The sequence below is a fragment of the Ciconia boyciana genome, chromosome 4, assembly GCF_034638445.1.
Source record: "Ciconia boyciana chromosome 4, ASM3463844v1, whole genome shotgun sequence".
Taxonomy (NCBI): Eukaryota; Metazoa; Chordata; class Aves; order Ciconiiformes; family Ciconiidae; genus Ciconia; species Ciconia boyciana.
The window spans coordinates 86,754,851-86,776,405 of NC_132937.1; positions in this window are offsets into that span (position 1 = coordinate 86,754,851).

Consider the following 21,555-nt stretch of genomic DNA (forward strand, 5'->3'; position numbering starts at 1 on the left):
GTGTTGGAAATGATGACTTTCAATCACTGCCAAAAGACAGTATATCTGTCTTAGAAATACTAGGGTCGAAAAAGAAATAGGCATAAACTTTGCCAGAACATATCTTGCGTACCTTTAACCAGTCCATGATGTCTCTGGATTTCAAATTATTTACCTATTCAACCTTGTCTTTGAGACAGGTATTAGTTACAGTGAGAGTAAATTAATATTTAAATATTTAAATAAATAAATGTATAGGTGTTTTTACAATCCAGTAGGGGTGGGAACTCTTTCAGGGAAAATGTAGGTGTACAACTTATTTGCTCAAACATTCAGAACAAAAGTGAAATTGTGATGAAAGAAGTCCATCTCCCACCTAAGTTTGATGTGAGTGGGACTGACCGCATCTCCAAAAGTAAGCACGTATGTAGTATTATGCTGGTTTTACTCTCTGCTAACTTCAAACTTCACCTTTTTTTCAATGAGTCTCATCATATTTTGGTATCAAGTTAAAAACCAAGAAATCCTGCATGCATAGACAACTGATCATAATCATTATCTTTCAGTTTTTCAGCAGTTATAAGGCTGGTTGCAGTCCATCTGAGAACTGTGCAAAAACTCACTCATTTGCCCTTGAATAACACATACATGTCTGTAATCACATCTAACTTTTTAAAACGTGAGGGATTTGAAAATTAAAGAAAGATACCAACTTTGACTCTAGATGAAAATCTGTCCTCATGAGGGCTGGAATCCACTGCAGTCTGAAACATGTCGAGTTAAATGTTAGAAAAGAAATGCTTGCTTATATATTTAGGAACGAAAGTAGCAAATATTAAATGACTAATTTTTGGCACATTTTGAGAATGATGGGTCAAGTTAACATTAGCAAGTCAGATTTGAATGGAGTTAATCATAGGATGAGCTTTTTCTTCTTACGTTTGAGTCCTGAATTCTATATGTTGAAATATGAAAAGATTAAAGTTCTGTGCTAAATTATTAGTGGAATTATGCAGGAGCTAATTGTATATATCTAGGGAATGTGAGGGCTTAAAATAATGCTAATTTATTATTTAATTATTTAATTTAGCTGCAAGGAATTCTTGTTCGTGCATTAGTCATTGACTTTCCTGTTTGGCTTGGTGCTGTCTTCTGCTGTGTGCACAGCACAGTCTCCTTGGCCCCTGGGTATGCATGTTGGAATCCCTTGTATAGACTTCTGTAGACACAGCGCAAACCAAGCTAACCTCTGTCTGAGATGCCTGTTGGTAGAGGTTTGTTCCAAGCCTTTATCTGCTTGACTGCTTGTCTTCAGACTATGTACAGTGTTAGACTGCCTGGAAAGGGTCCCAAAACTCTTGGGGAAAGATGTAATAATGCATAATACTAATTCTTTTTTAATTTTGGCCTTTTTTTTTTTAAATTCCCTGTTCATGAGCATCTTGCTTTGCAGGGTAGATTCGGGAGACGGCCTGATGCACATCTATCAACAAAGGAAATAAAACCACAGAGAACATCAATTATGGTGCGGCTTTGAGCCTTTCTGTGTTCTTGTTCAAGACTGCTTCGGACAGAGATGTCTAAAAAATCAAACTACATAGCATGGTTCCAGGCTGCAGAGAGATACTGGAATGAACTACCTTGAGGGCCTCTACCCAGAAGTGCTGCAGGAGCAGGGGGCTCTCTGCTTTCGCTCGTTTCCCTTCCTAACAGAGTCATTTAGACCCTCGGACCTCTGTGCTAATACAGTAATGCTGCCTCTCTGTCATGGCACCCTCTGAGGTGCCATGTAGGGGACAGCAGTGATATTGCCAGGCTTGTTATCTGCTGTGAGGGGGACTGGAGCTGGGAAAAAGACCTCTCTCTTCCTGGAATGCTGGTTGCTCTACACACAAATGCACATATGAAATACACTGCTCATGTGAGACTTAGCTGCAAAATATGCATGCATTCAGATATTGTTGTAATGCTAAGTCTTCAGAAATTATGAAAACAATCCTCCTCGCTTCTTTGCTTCTAAGTAATATAAATAAAGCAGAGAGAAGACTCTTATCTTTAAACCCAAGGCTTCATCAAGACCAGTCTGGACAGTAAGCGCAAAGCTTAGAAAAGCTGTCCAAGCCTGGCAGCTGCCTGATTTGCTAAAAGGTGAGCACTAAAATTGTCATGGCATTGTACCTTGTTTCCTGGAAAGATGGGCTCCAGGACGTATCATTTATCGTCATCCAGGTTGTTCACTTTACATTTTGTCCTGATGAACGATGTAGTAACAGAGTCAGTAATTCTACCTGTCACCTTTCTACCTGTCCCACCCTGGAGGGACAATGGTTTACTGGCCTGGGTCACACCGTGCGTTTTCCAAATGCCAACGCTAGATGGGGTCCCTAAACCTCCCGAAAATCCACTCAGCCCAGGCTCGGCTTGGAAATCCCAGAAACAGTTAAAAGAGTGGAGTGATGTGATGTGATGTGATGTGATGTGATGTGATGTGATGTGATGTGATGTGATGTGATGTGATGTGATGTGATATGTGTGTATGTCTGTATGTGTGCATGTGTCTGTGTCTGTGTGTTTTAATCCCCACACACTATTTATGTGCTTAGTTAATTACATGTGAAACAATTTTCTCTGTTACTCCCTGGTAATAATTATTTTAAGCAGGCGCATCCTTTTCCTTTCCTGTTTTCCCCAAACACCCACACAGAACTGGAGGACAGTTGATTTGAGGGCATGTTAATGATATTTCCAGAAGACAGGACAGATGTTAGCAGTTCTGGTCCCAGTCAAGTGAGCACTCTCCATGTAAGGGGCAGCTCTCCTAATGCAAGTTATGTCCTTGAATTCCATGGCAGTGTTTGTGTGCATGTATCCTTGCCAGACTGGGACCTGCATGTCCACAAATGTCTCTCTAATATAAAGTTTTCTGCATACCATGCTGAATCTAATGGCAATACACACTTAAGGCTTGATTCTGCTCATACCTGAGAAAAACATATGTAATTTCATTTGTGAGAGAAAAATCCACAGGCATGCTTGTGTCTGAAAAATTGGATATGAAGGATTTTTCACCCTGGTTTTATAGTGCTTAGGGTGTTTGGGTTTTGGTGGTTTTTTTGGTGTTCATCAAGCAGCAAGGAAATTGCAGGAAGGCATGCAGGTTGCAGTGTGGACAAATGAGGAATAGACACTGAGCTTGCACTCGTGTTGCATCTTTCCTGAAGGTGCAACATCTTTTAAAGAGGAGCCAGTTCAGTCTTAAATGCTTGCAAAAATCCATCCCCTGTAACTCAAGGCACCCACCTGGACCAGTAAAATCAACTGGCTGATTTCCTTGCATAGACAATGAGCTGGGGAAGACAGTCATTTCCAGCAGGTGATCTTGAGGAGAAGCTTAACTCCTCTGAGTACAAGGGGGGAGCCCCATGGAGTCAAGTTTCCAATTTAGCTGGCATGAAGTAATTCAGTGGGTACATAAACTGAGGTCAAATGACTGCCACTCACCCGATTACTCACCACAGGATGTATTTGTTACTGATGTTAGGCTTTACTGTCTGCTAGTACACTAGAACTGCAACTGCTGTTGCCTTGTGGCAAAATATTTCAGGTTTCTTTCAAGACGTACCTAGAGGTTTTCTGCAAGCCTTACTTCCTGCAAAAAGGAGAGTGTGACATAATATCTTTTTTTTTCCTGTTTAGTTGATTGCTGGAAAGCAAGGCATCATTTCAAGTTTTCATGATTGACTTGGAAGGCCTCTTAATATTTGAAAGACAGGAGCTAGCAGCCAATGTACTATGAGCGCTATACTGTTTCACATCCCCTTGCAGCCTGCTAAGCCATCAACACCTGACCCCACCTCTGCCAAATGGCCCCAAGCACCTCCCGCAGCACTCTGCAAGCTCTCATCCCAACGATGGAACAGCCCAGGACCATGCTGTGGGTCTGGCTCATTCATCCAGGAGCTCTTTCTGCTGCTCGCAGAGCCCTGAAGGAAGAGATGGGAAGAGATCGACAGAGGCTAAAGCACAGGTAGGTCCTGAGCAGTGGCTCACTGTTGCCAGCACAGTAGGTGGCACATCTGCACTTTCTTTAGCATCTTCACGGGCTTTTCTGCAGTTGTCTTGTAAACTGCAGGGCATCAACTGCTGACTGCACAGTGGTGGGAGGAGAGGCCCTGGACGAGAAGCCCGAGTCGTGTCTCTAGTGCCCATGAAACACAGCAGTCGGCAGTCGAGTTGGGTGTGTTTTGGTTCAGTTTTTGCCACGCACATGTGCTGAGGGCTCCCTCTCCCGTTCCCATGCACTGCGGCTGCCATTCACATGCCTGTGCCAGGTGCTTCAAAGGGTGGTTAATTCCCCAACTGCTTGTGGTCATGGCATGTTTCAAAAGGTGAGCCGTGCTGAGGCCAGGGCTGGTGCCAGCTAATTTCAACCCTCCTGCTGTTCGTACAGCCTTGCTCTTGGTGCTCTGGGGTTAAACTCCATCCATGAGCGCTACTTGAATGAGATAATTGTTGTGGACCTCAAGGGGAGATGAAGTAACTGCTATAAGGAGAGGAGGCTAACAGGCTGTGCAGCTGCTTCCTGACAGCGTTCGCTGCTGAAGTTAGCGACTACAGCCGGTTTATACCTCTAAGGTTAAGGACATGGTGACCTTTAGGGTTAGATTTTTGGGAAGATATAAAGTGTGAACCTGGGTAATTTATTTTAGTTTTAGAAGGTGGAATCAGATTAAGGTTGATCAAGCAATGCGATTTGATCACAGCATACTTCGGATTAGAAGGTGTTGATGTCTTGTTGGAGGAGGTGACTATGCTAAGATGTTGGTAAGGACTGGCAGCTGCCTTAGGGAGAGGGAAGGCATGAAGGGAAGAGGAGAGCAGGCTCCACTTACATTTCCTACCAAAAAGCTGCTTCCATATTGCCCTCTCTTCCAATTGAGTAGGCACGGTAGGTAAACTCTAAGGCTGGGATTACAGTCTGGGTTATTAAAGTGCTTCGAAAAGTGGAGGCAACCCTAGTTCAGGACTGGTTCTAGTTAAGATCACTGAACAATGGTCAGACCTGGGCTGAAACAGCTCGCTATGGGTGACCTCTTTGTCCTTTGAAAGGGAGGACCATGGGGAGATAACAAGAAAGGGCTGGAAGGTATCCTGGTGATGATGGTGTGGTGTGGTCAGGGGAGCCATGTCCCTTTTATGGCTCTTAACAAATCATTGTGTTCCCTTCTGGAGTTAACAGATTACCTGGTGGGTTAAGCTTAGGGTAGGTTTAGGGTTTAGGAACGGAAAAAACATGGAGATAGGATATTATGTGTTTGCAAAGCTGGACCCAGGCAATTTTAGGAGTGGCACCAAAGGAGGTCTTCAGGATATTCTCTGTGGTGGGCCAACTCAGCAGGCCCTCACTGATCCTTTTGTCAAAGCTGAATTTAAGTGAGCATTGGACATTGTTGTGAAAGGTCTGTGCTGTGGTCAAAAGGGGCAAGCACCCCTTTTTAATGCCCGTTCCCTAAAAGAGTTCGCTGGCTGCTGTTTCTTTCTGCAGTTGGTGGTTACAGTTGGGCCAAACTCTTATGCTGAGGATCTACTAAAGGAAAAAGTATGGAACTAGTGCAGGAGTGTGTCTTTGTCTTAGATTTTGCCAAGCTGCTTGAGGCTAGTTTGAGGCTTGTTTTTTGACCTGTTACGACCATTCTTTTGGTGGAAACCGAGTGCAAAATTCTTGCTGATAGAGGGTTTCACTGCAAAACAATTTGGGAGTTTTAGTGCTGCACATGGTTTCTCTCTTTTTACTTATTACTTTTCTGCTTATTTCATGGGGCTTATAGACATTATTATGACAATGGAAATTTAGCACTCTAATTGTAAGCACATGCATTAGTCACCTCATTAGAAGTACCACATGTGAAAGATGCATGCACTTGTGAGTCTGAGTTCCTACACATTGCACTAAGTTTTTAAGAGGCCTTCAGAAAAGTATAGTAAGCAAAATAAAACCAAATATGGTAGGACAAGCAAGGAAAATTATCATTAGGAGAACTTTGTTGGCCTTCTAGTTGGTTACATCATCATACAACATCGATCACTGAGTCTTTCCATCTTTTACTTTTGTAAGCACCTGCAGGTGTTATGTTTGTCACGCCTTTGACTACAGTGTTAGAATTTGATCATTAGAAATTAATACCCGCAATAGCATTATTTAAGCATCAATATGTTGTGATTAGAATTGCTTGAAAAAAGTAGGAATTGAGTGTTGTTTAATTTTTTTTGCTCAGAATTTGAACCAGCTTTTTGACTGATACAGTATCTTAATAGACTTTAAAGGCATGTTTTGCTAAATATGTGTATGGCAGTCGTGGTTTGAGCAATTCCAAAATAAGGTTTTGTTTTATAAAGGATTCAGAATATGGGTGACTCTTATGCATGAAAAATGGGCAGCTTCATCCATGCAAGGAATATTGTTGATACAACTACTGGCAATACCTCATTTTGCCAACACAGACCGAAAGGGAAAAGCTGTAACTAAATTTGAGGCTGTAAAACATAGCAGCATCATTTGATTTCTTTGCTCAAGAGAATGGAGACAGTATGTCTTCCCTGTCTGACACCAAAATTGTAAGCTTCTCACTGCTCATGGTAATGGGGGTCAAAGAAGTGCTTTAGGTATATTTGAGAAATGTGTCTCCTCTGCTGTGCTGAAAACTTCCCCATATATTCCCCGCACACCCTGGGAAAGTGCAGTTCCAAGCTTACTTTACTGAAACTAACTTCACTTCTTGTCTTTTCAACTCTTGGGTTGTTCTTGCTGGTTCTGTGCAGGTCCACAAAGACAGGCTTATCAGCCATGGACAAACCGAAATAATGAGTGAAATGTTCCTAGTTATACATTCCTCCAGAGAGTCAGAGGTGGTCTCCTTTTTTTGCTGAGTGAGACAAATGGAAATAGGATTTACACTAATTTTCTGTCTCTTAAGTCCACATTTTTGCAGATTTGGCTTATCAATGTGTGGCTTAATAACAGAGGATAGACGTATATTCTAAAAAATCATCAAAGACTGATCAGAAGTTGTGTGTGTGTCTCTCTAAATACAACCATACAAAAGGCAGTGACTTGTTTAAAGGCCTGAAAGGCCTTACCATCTGGATTTCCAAAAGTTAGATGAACAAAGAAAGGAATAAAAGAGAAATATTAAGCACCATAATATTAAGAAATATTAAGATTGTTACAATGGATTCTTAAATGGAAAAAAGCCAACTGGGAAAAGGTAATGCTTTGTAAAAAATGTCCCATAACTTGCTTTTTGTTTCCCTGTGTGATTTCAAGAGAAATAAATAAAATATTTACAGCTATATCTGGTTAGCTATATAACTAAAGAGCCAGATTTTGCCCAATAGTGCCCAGTGAAAAGAAAAGAGGCAATGGCCATGAAGGAAAATACAGGCTATTTTACTTAAACACAATTAATATTTTTTTCGCTGTAAGGGTAATTCAGGACTGGAGCAGATTGCCCAGAGAGGTTGTGGAGACTCTATCCTTGGAAATATTCAAAACCTGAGTGGAAACAGGCCTGGACAACCTAACCTGGTTGACACTGCTTTGAGCAGGGGACTGGACTAGGCAATTCCTAGAGGTGCTCCAAAACTCAGCCATTCTGTCATTCTTTTAAATACATTTTCATACAGAATAACTTTTATTATTTTAGATTAACGACAGTAATAAAAAGAAGAACACTGAATACCCTAATAGTAAATTGTCAAGAGAATTAAGAACCTAAAAAATTTGAAAAAGCATGATTGAGGTTTTAAGACCTAAGTGTCAGGAGTCTGTTTTGAGAGCTCAACATTTGCCCCATCTGGTTCTATATTGGTTTGCAAATCTGGACTTTGGCTCCTTGATCACTTAGTTTATTTTGAAAAACATACTTCAAAACTGCTGTTTTCCTGGAGTTGCATGGGAATTGAGCTTTACAATGAAGTTCTGCTCTGAACTACGGTGCACATTTTTCAGGCATGCTCTAATGGCTTGGTTTGCTGCCCACAAGCATAGACTGCTACTTGAGCCAACTCTAACTCTGACAAAAACCGTTTTTCCCCACACTGCTTTATCACCTGATGTTGTGACATTTGAAATCATTAGCTGATTACTTTGGGCTTTGTAATTTGTTCAGAAGAGCTTTTACAGCCAGAGGCTCAGCCAAAAGGGTCAGATTTATTGTATTTCAACATCTTCTAGATGTGTTTTCTCAGAAGAGTAACAAACTGGCTCCTTAATTTAATTTTCCATTAAAAACTCAATGATATCCGCTCAGCACATTAATAATTCTTGTAATTACAGAATTACAAAGTGAGGGGGTATTTTCCCCATGTACAGTTATCTCTTTGTGTGACTGAGCAAGAGCTCTGTGCAATGATATCATGGATTCAACGTTCAAAGTATTTATGATGGATGGAAAATAACTTCTGAAATTTTTTAGGGTGTACCATGTACCATGGGGTGAAATGTATTGCATAGTTTGGTTGAACTGGTTTCAACTAAGGCATAAATCAGAGAATGGAAAAGGTAAGTGGGAAATTGTATGTGGATTAAAGGAAAAGGAATTAAGAAGACTTAGGAGGAGCAGCTGAGGTCCCTTGGTTTGTTCAGCCTGGAGAAGAGAAGGCTGAGGGGTGCCTTCATCGCAGTGTACACCTTCCTCAAGGTGGGCAGTGGAGGGGAAGGTGCTGATGTCCTCTGTCTGGTGACCAGCGATAGGACATGAGGAAATGGAATGAAGCTGCGTCAGGGGGAGTTCAGACGGGACATTAGGAGGAGGTTCTTCACTGTGAGGGTGGTCGGTCACTGGAACAGGCTCCCCAGGGAAGTGGTCCAGAGTTCAAGGAGCGCGTGGATGACAATCTTAGTCATATGGTTTAGTTTTAGGTAGTCCTGTGAGGAGCAGGGACTTGGACTGGATAATCCTTATGAATCCCTTCCAACTTGAGATATTCTATGGTTCTACGAAAAAACCCTCTTACTGTAATCTGCGGATTGGAATTAAGAGTTTCCTGTAGAAGCTGGCAATATAAACTGGTTTATTTTTCTCATACCACTGTAAGAGGAAAACTATATTGAGACTAACCTATCTGTGTGCATACATCACTGAGCTGAACATAATGTAGTGAATTTCACACTTTAGGGTCTAGTACTAAGACTGAAGGTCCAACATGTTATTGACATATGACCAGCTTCCTTCTAGTTTTAAATATTTTACAGTAGACAGAGGATGTTTGATCTCGGACAAAAAAATGTCCTTTGACCTTCACATGTAAGTGAAAAATACTTTTTCCATTTGCATAATGAAAGAAGCTGACTACGCTGACAGCTGCAATTTTCTGCTTCCAGCTTCTCGTAACAGAAGCTGTATAGTTTGTTCTTGCTGTATGTCAAAGCTGTGTCCCTCCTGTAAGCCATTACATTCTAAATATCCGATTACTTTATTACAGGATACAGTCAGAAAATGGAGAAAAAATAGGGATTTTCATGAACTCTGCAATCAAATCAAGTCATTATTGACTTTAAAGTATTTATAAATGAAATATTTAGCTGACAAGAATTGGGTGTCATGCAATTTTTTTAATAGGGCTATATAATAAAGCAATTATGAAGTTAATATAATGGCCAATAGTTCTTTCTTTTTTGACTTAGTAGCAATAGAAGACATCTTGGCTTTTCTGGAACCATTGGTGTTTGAGCAAGCATGAAGTATGCTTGCTCAATGTAAGCATTTTTCATTCATTCACTCAAAGATGAACCCAAAGGAGGGTGAGCCAGGGACAGTTATGTTTATACACTTAGACAAACTTACTGACATGAACAGTCTTATTGTGTGAAGTGTTGCTGCCCTTGAGAAGGGTGGCAGAGCTCCCACAGACTTCTACAGCAGCAGGTTTTACCGACTGAATCCAACTGGATTTTTATGTGAACAACAGTATGGTGCAAACAAAAGAGTGGCTACACATGACTGTAATGGTTGTGGCACTGCAGTGCACCTGAAGTCTATGTCTGTTGGCTGAGCATCAGCCCTACCTATGGTGTCTGTGGGAACAAAGTGTTCACATGGGTGCATGTGGGCTTCAGTATCGTGAAAACACTTGATCTGCAAGAAACTTAGCCTAAATGCACCTATGTGGTAAGCAAGGCTGTGCAGAAGGAACACCAGGCTACGTGTTGAAAATATGACAGCCTATATATTAGGATTTAATTAACAAATTGAGCACCCATCAAGCCACAGGGTTCAGGTTGCTCCTCTTCGCATCTCTCTGTCAGTCTGCACCGTAAGAGGAGATATATAACTTTCTAAATGTGCTCATGTCCTTAGATTGAAAATGTCTCACAATTTTTACACTAATTCAAATTCTTATTAAAAAAGAAAAAAGGTTGTAACATGGAAATATTACAGGTAGTTCCTGCCAATGTGCTTTTTCTAGGTGGAAGCTGATAGAACTGGTAATAATTTCTTTTTTCAGCAGACACTCCCCACCAAAGACACTAACTGGGATGTAGGTTGCACTGTGTGAACATACATGTCTTTGAGAAATTAGTGAACAGGGTATTCTCTTTCTAAAGTCTGTTACAGCTAATCATGAGGCTAGCAGCAAATCGTCCCCAGTGTGTTGTTTGAAGCTTGGGTTTGTTGCTCATCTGCAAGTCAGGCATTACACACTTATATTTACATTTTTGCTCAGGCCACAGGTAAAGTCCATGAGGTCTGACTTGGCTCATAATTCTGACTATTTCCTGTTCATTGCCTCACACAGGAGGGAGCCTTTTTGTCCAATCAAGCCAGTAAACTCTTTAATGCACGTTAATCAGTTGAATATAACTGCTTCTTGCTACCTATGGGACATGTGTGCATTGAATAATGTAGGGAACGCACAAGATTATCCCAGAGATTTGCTTTCCAGGATGAGCCTTCTAATGAAAAAGTGGACAATAAAATAATTGAGATAATGAAGATTTTGGTTCCTTCGGCTGCTTCAGTCATAAATGCCCGTTATCATTCTATTGCAGTGCTTTTCAGGATTTAAAAAAATACATTTGGCTCCTACAGTATTTTGGAGGAGAGGACTGTGGAGTACCAAATGCCTATTGAAAAACAGGACTGAAATATCATATGTGTTCATTGACAGAGAAGCTTTAGAAGTCTTGTGAAAAATAAATTTAGCTCCCAGATGGGCAGGGTTTTTCAGTGAGCGGCACTGAACAGCACTGCTGGCAGCACTCACCAGGTCTGCTCCGTAGGCCACAAATATTAATGGTCAGGCCCTGTGCTCTTCCCTCTGGTTTTTTGTATGTTAAACTCCCAGGTTTAGCTGTAGTTTCTGTCTCACTGTGTCAGCATCCAAACAGCTTGAGATAAAATATATTGGAATGAAAAATGATGTTAACTTCACAGGGGAATGCTGGAAGCATTAGAGGAGATTCAGGTCTTCTTCAAATGACAGTACCTGGAAGAGTTTCCTGGAGCCAAGGATAAAAGAGGGCAACAAGGCTCATTTCTCTGTTACAAAGCTACTTACAAACTGTGCTGAGTTCCTGACATAGTACAGGCAAAAGTAACTAAACTAATATTTTCTTCCATTTCTCGTCCTTTGCATTGCCAAGGGTAAAAATACTCTCTAGCATAATTTTATTGTCTTCTAAGAGTTTTGCATGGTGCCTTCCCATACCTTCATGAATGATGTGATATAGAAATCTTCAGAAAAGAGAAACACTTCTTTAAGGTGGAGAAAACAATTTTAAATCACAGAGACCATGTTTTTCCCATTAAATATAAAGCATCATGCCAAACATCACTTTCAAAGGGCATTGGCTGCTCTTACAGGTTAACCCGAGGGGAGGCTCAGTGGGATCCAACGGAGGAGTCACCGAGGAAGGAGAACGATGGTGTTTGTCCAAATGCTTTTCTGGAGCCTTGCCTTAGAGCCAGAGACCTGTGAGGATCCTGCAAGTGGAGGCTGCCAGACAGACATTATATACTGCGGTGATGCACCTAGCCCAGGTGCTGCAGCTTGTTTTGAAGCATACCCATGCATTCTGCAGTAATGAAAGGATTAGGGCTTGCAGCCCTCCTTGTGTTGTCCTCCATCAAAAACTTTATGATGGAATATCTCCTGCCATGATGGAATCTAGTATCTGGTCTCACACAACATTAATTACTATTTAATGATTATATTTCATTAATTTTTACTAATTAATTATTCTCTGCATAGTGGACAGTTATTGAGGAACTTATAAAAACATACAGTTTTAAAGATCACCTTGGATTCATTCTGTAGAAATAAAACTATTCTCAGAAAGCTGCCATTAACTTGACTTTTAGGTCTGATACAAGTCTTGATCACCAGAGGGAGTTACAGCATAATTTATTAAAGCATTTCTCAAGACAGTATGCAATCAGTTCAACTCTTCTGCACAAAACACAAGGGACTTAACAGAACTAATTCATTTTATATTGATATTCATAGTTACTGTTTCTTAACTACTCACCATACGTATAATATTATGCCCTCAGGACCATCAAAGAGCTCTTTTGGGTCCCAGTGCAAAAGAAACACTTGTTTTCTTTTGCAAAAAGTTTTTGTTTTCTTTTGCAAAAAGTTTTTGTTTTCTTTGGGGAAAAAAAAAAAAAAGTACTTCACTTTTATCAGCATTAGGCATGGAAAGCCTATGCAGGAGTCTGTGCACATTGCAAACAGCCAAGGACACTGTGAGGAATGGAGGATCCCTGGGGAGCGAGGTGGGGATGCATGTAAAGAGCCAGGCTGGGAAAAGGGCACTTTGGCTTCCACAGGGACCTTACCTGCTGCCAGATCCCCTTGTCCCTCAGCAGCCCTGCTCCTGTATTTCGAGCCAGTCTAGTCCTTAAACAGAGGCATCAGCCCACAAGCAGCCTTTTTGCAAAAGACTACTATGATGGAAAGAAGGCCCCTGAAATTCCCGGGTTTTCTTGTTAATGTCCTCTTGACTCACAGAAGGGAAATGCAATTACCCATAGAAGACCTGCTGCCCCTTGCCCACCCTGTTGCTGCAACCCACGTGCTGCTCTGGCTCACGCTGTCTGGCGCCAGATATGCATGGCAAGCCATGCTGAATGCTTTTGCAAAGCTCCCTAGTGAACTTTATAGACCTTTGGGCTATCAGAGAGGGGAAAACAGCCCATCCTTAACATCTGCTATTTCTAGCTCTGACTCTTTAGTCTTTCTCCAGAGGCAAACTGAGGTTTCCATGTTTTGTGGCACCCGTCTCTGATCATAAGCTGAACTGTCAGGTTTCAGCTACCCTAGCTGAAGACAGATGGTGAAACCATGGAAATGAGGTCAGACATACAAATTTTAAAACTGGTTTTAATGCTTACTTGTAAAATGTTTCAGATAGCAGCTTGTGGTCCCTAGCTCACACCTGCATTCAACAGGATACTTTCTGAGAGCAGCTGGTCCCCAGATCTCTCTCTTTCAGGAAGGGAGCTGGGGGAGGAACAGCAGATGGGGGAGGACGTACAAGCCACCTGCCGTCATCTCATCACTTTTTCACAAGCTGGCAGTATAGGTATCAAGCCATAGAGCAGGATTCACAGACGGGATATATTCCACCTAAGGAAGCAGCAGTATTTGCCCATCTGCCACAAGATCACTCTCCATGAGAGATGCAGCAACCACCTCTGTTAAGAGAGTATCTCTGTTACTTCTGACCATGATCTTGTGATGTCTCTTCAATCATTGTGCCTTATGGTATTAGAAAACAATCTTTCAGATATGCTGATTAGTTAGTCCTACTTGAGGTCTTCTCTCAATAGAGACAATAGGATTTAGAAGAACAGTATTTTCCTTATTTACTCTGAAATAACTAATATGACCAATTTTCTGAATTAGAACTATCATTTTTCTGTGTAGACAATATACAAATAGCAAGGAAACAGAAAAGGTATAATTTAATGAAGGACATCAGTGAAATAATGGAAACGAAGTCTTGAGTCCTGCAATAAAGAGCAGTATACCATATTAGAGGTGAGTGAGCAGAATACAAGAAGATCAGGTTACTTCATTTGGACGTGGATATATGAGAATATGTGGTCCTGTTCCTTGTTTATTATGCTGGGGTGTCATTTCATAGCAAGAGAGTCACTGTGAGTTATGGGCGTTACTGAACTTATTATTTGTATCCTGACAAATGCATCCACCTGATAGCATGTGAAAGATGCATTTTTCAGAGCTCTAATTCCTCTTGCTCAACACAAAAGTCACACAGCCCAATGCAAATGGCAAAAGGCATCTGGGACACTCATAAATTTTCATTTCCCCTCACTACTTGTCCTCTTTATAAGTCTGCCGTTCCCCAAGGCACACTGATCACATACTAACACCAGCATTAGGGTGCGTTACCTTGTGGGAAGGGGAATGAGCAGGTTCAACTGTCTGTGAAGTGTGACTTTTCTCCCCTTCACGGTCATAGGACCATTGGACAAATTTGGGCTAGCAGGCACCATGGGAGGTCTCCAGTCCAAACCCCTGCCCAGAGCAGGCTCTGCCATGGGGTCAGACCAGGTTGCTCAGGGCTTTACCCAGTCAGGGCTCAAAAGCTTCCAAGGATGGAGATGGCCCCAGCACTTGCTCTTGCTGTTTCCTGCCTGTCTCTGAAACTCTCCTCAATTCAGAATTCATTTCAGTTGCCACTGATAACAGGGGTGTCTTTTCCTGATTACTGGGAGGATTTGTACAGGGCTAAGAAAAAATATCCTGGCTATAAAATTTATTGGTTAGGCAACACATTTTTTAAAAACTAATAATAACTTAAATGGCTGCTAAACACATCACCATTATATTACTACACAATGATATCACTGCAAGTAATACTGAGTTACAATTCTATTGCTTGTTATTACTATCAGTATTGATACAGCGTTGTATTACTGTGAAGATAATTTATAAATCAACCACAGAAGCACTGTTTCTATTTGCACCATTTCACTCCTTAAAAAAGCCTTTTTTAGGGCTGTTTGCAGCACATTGCAGAAATGTTCTTAAGATATTACCTTTAATTCACTATACAGTAGTTTGGTTTTGGTGGGGAGGAAAAAAAATCCCGGGCCACACTGGACTGGTATGTAACCCACAAGGCTGCTATGCAAAAATGTCAATTTTGTCACATATATCTACTGAAGCAAAATTTAAACTGTGTGTTATGGCAATAGCAGTTAAACATGGGTATTCATGTGGCAGACAATTGTCTTGCTGAAGAGCCAGGGCTGTGACAGAGGATAAATAGATGAATTCCTTAGTCGATACATGACAGAGGAAAGAAGGGTAATTGGGGGAGAGGTTAGAAAAATCTAACTGTGGTAGAGTGGTGAAGCAGCATATAAAGCAGCTGCTGTCAAGATGTGCATTTATTGCTGCACTTGGCACAGCTGTGTAATTAGCTAATTTATTAAGACGTTCTTTTAAGGAAATGGTGAATCTATAGAGTACAATTTACAGGCAGAAGAGACGCTTCTATTAAAAGCCCATTGCTGGTTAGGACTGCCAGCCATAGCAAGGATTCTGGTTGCGTTAAACCCAGTGACAAACCAAGCACCTCAGTGTCAGCGAATGTTTGACTCTCATGTTTTTACTGTAAGAAGCTCAACGTCTTCACATCCAGCATCAGAGTTGCCACAAAAAAAGCTGTACTTAGATGCGGCCTGCAGAAATTACCTGCTTGTCAGGATTTTCTTTCTCTTTGGAAAACCAGTAAAATGCACAGTTTATTGCGGCAGCTTGGTCCAAAGGCTTTGGAGACTGAAACCCAGTGTTTATCATTAGGATGTGTGCTGAGGCAAGGGGCAGTGCAAGTGTCTTTATCTGCACCAGCCTATACCAACACTTAGGACTCACCATAGGGTCCCAGGTGAGATGGTGTGATGTGTTGGGAGAGGAGTGTGGGGTACGTGGGAGCCGTGGGTGTGGGGAGAGCCAGGCTGTTAGGGCTGGAGCCAGGAGGGGGGTGCATCCTCCTCAGGCACTTCTCTGTGCTGGGGACCTTGGAGCCCCCTCCTCTTCAGGCAGGGTCTGGTTTGCAGCCCCCAAGGTACACTAGGATTGAGGGATGGGGTTGGAAAGGAGTGGATTGATCAATGAGGTTGGAAAGGGGAAGATTGAGAGAAGGGGCTGGAAAGGGGAGGCCATCCTTGATGGATGCAATTTTTGCTGTTGTTGGCCCTGAATACATTAAACTATACTCTGTGTGAAGAGTTGTAAAGTATTTCAGTTCTGGTTTAAGGGAAAAACTGTGCTGACTTCATAATGATCAAAAAGTGCAGCAGTTAGTGGCTGTAAGTGAGGCCTGTGATTGAGTCTGATGTTTGATGTGTAGCTATTTACTTCTTTCTTTAATGGTAAATGAAATTTCTTTTTGACAAAGGAAAATTTCTGTTTAGTTTCAGCAGTTCTTATTATTCTTTTTATATCTTATAGTTCTTAACCTATTCTTGCAGTGTCTTATAAAGCTTGGATGTAGTGGTCTATCGAATGCAATTCTAGGCATTTGCTCGTAAAATACATTTACAAAAAACACAAGGGTGCTCATTGTCTCCAGCAGTGTAAAAATAACAGTTCCAGACAAAATATGGCCATGTTCTCTTAACTGTCAGTTGTCTTATAGGATTGAAATACAGGGGAATAATTGTACTTTATTTTACACTGGAAGTGATGTAAAATATCGTTATGAGAACTGTAGGATTTGGGTTCAGATGAAAGAAAACCCTACAGAGTAAAGCTGGGAAAAAGTCTGCTGAGATACCTGCAAGTATCTCAAATTCTAAACTGTGGACCCTTCATCTATGCATCTGACAACAAAATTTGACCTGAAATGGAAGCACTGCTTTGAGGTTCATGCCAGCTGTGTGCAGACAATCTCATGAAGCATTCAGCCTGGAGAGAAAATTCATGGGTTCAGGGCAGAACTGGACATCTGTAGGATAATTAAATTCTCAGAGAGGGCAATATTTAAGGCTGATGCAAATTTTGGAAGAGATGTAAATGCCATGCTTCAGATCTGTCTAATCTCTAGCAGCTAAGGATCTGGATGAGTCACAGAGCTGTCTAACATGAGGGTCTTGCACCTTCTGAGGAAATGGTACTAGGTGGTGTCGGAGACAGGATGCTGGGCTAAACCAACCTCTTATTTCCTCTTACATAATAACTCCTGAAAACTCTTGGGACTTTATTTTGCCTTTTTTTTAGACTTGAGGCCTGTGGTTACTTCCTGAATGTTCCTGCATGACTTGTTTCCGGACTTCTTTGACAACACCATATGCCTTTTTCCCAATCTCAGTTGCTCTGTGCATTCAAAACGTAAGTTCTCCGGGGCAGCATCTGTCTCTTGCCACATGGTTGTACAGTTTCTGGAGGTGTCGTACAAACAAACAGCAGCAGCAAGCCAAATTCTACAGGGTGTCCATTCATACTGTATTACAGAAAACTAAGATATAGCTGGAGGTTTCCCAGTTGAAATGACATCCTCATCATTTGCATCTACCAAAAATTTTATGCTCTGGAACTTGTAATCCATGTCGATTTGTTTAACGAAACATAACTCAAGGACAGGCGTGTAAGCAAACCTTCAAACAGGCTCAGCACACAAAAGAGATAGCACAGCCTTCCTTCGAAAAATAAATCCCATATAAAATTTATCCCAATTTTTTCTGAAGCAATAAATTGTGTCTTCTGCTCTGTATTTTCTATGGGAGGAAAAGGTATGGCATTAGGTTTTCTGAGGTTTTTTGGCTTTTTTTTTTTTAATAAAAGGTAGCAATATGCATCATCTTAACTGCAGATCAGTAAGGAAAATGAAACATATCACGCTCTTTTCTTCTAATATGTAACTCCTCCCTCCCGCTTGGATACTTCACATGGCACCACAAGAACAGAGAGTTTTGAAATGACTGTGGCTGTAAGTGTGGTGCATGGGCAATACCATGCCATCATATGTGTCTTGCACTGAAGTAAAAGTGTCCCAGAGCTGTGCCCAGCCTGGCCAGTCGCACGTGGTTCAGTGCAGGCTGTCTCTAGGCAGCACACAGATCCGGATATAAGAAGTGTGTTATTTCATATTCACTAGTTGGTTCAATGCATAGAGTCATCTGCAGCACAGAAAAACCTGCTGCCTTGTTTGTTTTAAATCAGAGGCTTTAATATTGAAATTCAATAATTTAAAACCTGGCAGGATTTGAAGAGCGCAAGAGCATGATATTATGCAAAAATTGCAGAAACCCGAGCTCCTCTACTCCCCAGCATTTCTTTGCCTGGATGATTGAATATAGCTTACAAAAAAAAAATATTTTCCTTAGACAGACACTCTTAGTTTATTCCAGTGTGATTTCTTTTAGGTACCTTATATACCACTTTTTTGACATGGTGGTGTCACTTCAGATATTAAGTTCATTATGAAAGAACCCTCCAAATAAGCCTGATTTGTTTTCTATTGATTAAATAGTGGTGTTCTTTGTATGTGCAGGGTTTGGGTGTTTTTTCGATGAAATGTACTTAATGCACGTGTAAGACAGTCTCTGGCAGCGTAGTTTATTTTTTTTTCATCCCAGAGGTGACAAAATTCATTCAGACCTACTCTGCCAAGAAGCCTTGAGTTGGATCTGCTCAGATACACCGGAATATAACTATACAAACACCTGGGCAACCTTAGGCTACAATAGCCATTCTTGTGCACGTTGCACTTTATCATACCCACAGAACAGATATAATTATGCAAACAGATGTGACTGCGACAAGAACTGACTGAGAATGAATGAACTCAGACAGCCTCTGAACTACTACCATTAGGTGGGATTATTTATATAGACCTGAATGATGGCACTTGTAAAATGTATCGTGTGCGTGTCTGCTCTGCTGAAGTGGTTTAGGAGACGTAAATCATTAAGGCAACCAAGGACAAGTTTATATTTGTAGTCCAAACAGTGCAAGCATTTCTTTTAAAGATCTTTTGCAACTGAAGATAGGTTGAATGGATCTGAAAAGCATGTGGAGAGATTTTATAGACTGGCACATGTTTGAGTAATGACCAGTAGACATAGTTATTTGCACTGCCCAGTTCCAAATGCAGAAAATTGAGTTCCATTTTGGGGGCGGGAGGGAAATAATTTAAAGAAAGAATAATATGTGGTTGTGTAGAAGTCTTATAGACACTTTATTTCCTTTCCAGAAAACTATTTCTTTCTTCCTTGGTGCATACTGAGGTGCACCTTTCCATATGCCATTGTATAGCAGTGTAGAATTTAAAGTTCAGTGTTGTCTTGCCTTTGCTACTATCTAGTTCAAAATAAAAAATAACTGGCAATTTATTTGCTAGACTTTGGTGGATTTGTACAAAAGTATTTAGGATATAAATAGTTGCTCAAATGGCTTCAGTAATCCATGCCTTAGTATGGTTGTATGAACCTTGCGTATATACTACAACAGAGATGAAATAATAATACCTAATGAACTTTTCAGAAAAATGAGGAAAATGAGGAAATGCTGGGTTTTCTCATTTTTTTGCTTTTGAGAGGAAGAAAGTGAAACACAACATTTTATGTCAAGCTTTTTTTCCCCAAATAGGAAAAAGATACTTGCCATTCCTTTCTTAAAAAGGCTTTAGCCATGCCTGAACTCTCTGCAGTCTGGGGACCTAAGGAGACATAATCAGGTCCACAATGAATTCTGCCATTTATTGTCATTACTTACACAGCCATTCAAGCCAACTGTCTCCACAAAACACAAACTCACTTCTCCATCTGCAGCGGGGATGATACTATTTCCTAATGATTAGCTTCTTGATCACCAGAATGTGGAGAGCTGCTGATGCATAATTAACAGTCTTGTAGAATCTTAAATGTGAACAATGGTTTAGTCATTGCCACTATCTGTAGCTGAGAGACTAAAGATCTAATTCCTAATGGTAAATTCTTCTCCCTATGGAAGAGGAAGTGTGTTTACATTGTTGGAGACTCCTGATGGCAGGCTGATTTGTTTTGGAGGTTTTGGAAGGACATTTTTAACACTTGACCTTAAAATTTGTTGGCTGAAATTTCTTGGAAGAAAGGATGAGGGGCTGAAATTTATGTTTTCTCTGTTCACAGTGAATCTAAATACATGTACCCATTAACCAATGAGAAACACATCTCTGGAAATCATAAATAGGATGAGTGTTTAAAGAACTGGCTTTTTATATATATATATATATAAAGTTATTTCATAAGAAATACCAAGACAACATTTATAAAACTGATTCTATACTTAGGATATAACCTAAATAGGATATATACATATCTTATGTATACTAATTTTAAAAAAATTATCCTGTACTGCAAACTTTACAGATACTGTAGTTGCTATTCAGTATCTGCTTGAGCTGAAGCTGAATTATGTAGTTTGGTTTCTAAATCCTGCAAAAATTAAGAAAAGCTTTTGCTTGTTTTTTAGATTTGCATTCCCATTGACAGAAGCTGCTGAGTCCATCTATGGCCCTTGAAATGAGCAACCATATTTCATTACACATCAGCACCACTGAGCAGGTTACTACTCTGAGGAGGCACAGTGCACTAGACATAAGAAGTGTGAATTTTTGTGCTGCTTGCGTCAGTACCTGTGTGACTGGAGCAACTCCAGGCACCTCAGTGCTTGCACCACTATCTTTCTGGCCTAAAGGAATGATGGTGGGGGGACAAGAGCACTATGAAGTCTGAGCTGTACATAGTTTTTCGCTTCATATATGGTGCACACTTCACCAGAAGATCACACAACGTCCATCCTGCTAATATCATCCCTCAGTGTCACAAAACCCAAGCATAAAAAAGAACAAGATCTTCTTTGTTTGACCCAACTGTGAGGATAATCAGAAAGGGAATTGGCAGAAAAAAAACGAGAAGATTGATTTCAGCTGTAGTGATATGGTTTCTCAGGGTTCGTTTGGCATGAAGATAAAATCCTTCTTTGCTTGTTTTTTCCAAAATGAAGCACAGAACTTTTCCTGGTGGTAAAGTCCCTTACTTTTCAAAATGCAAGAAGTTTTGAAAAATCCTAATAAATTGGAGTAAATTTGGTAGAGATTTTGACCATGTCGCTATCTTCAGATGTGATGAATAATCGTCATTTGTGAGTCACTGGTGGTGAAACAAAAGACAGATCTGTGAGTGGAAAGAAATGCTTACAGCTTTGTTTTGTTAGCAACAGAGTATTTTGTTCAGCTCTACTGATGTGATTCCATTTTCCATTCCATTACACCTAAGAGCACTTTTCAAACTTTGAAAAAATTTGTTTGAGGAACATATTTTGTGGGTTTTTTTAATATTAAATTGACTTGGTGACATTATAGGGCTTGTTTTCACTGTACGAGTTAGACTTTATGTGCCCATGAACTGTAGTTGTGGGCTGGCCATCTGGAAAAACAAGCTGCTCAACAACCATGTAATTCGTCTTTTGTTTGGCTTCTGGTACTGTGGGATTTTTTTCAGATTAGTGCTGAGCAAACACTGAAAGGAAGCTTTCCTTGAAGCAATCTCCCTT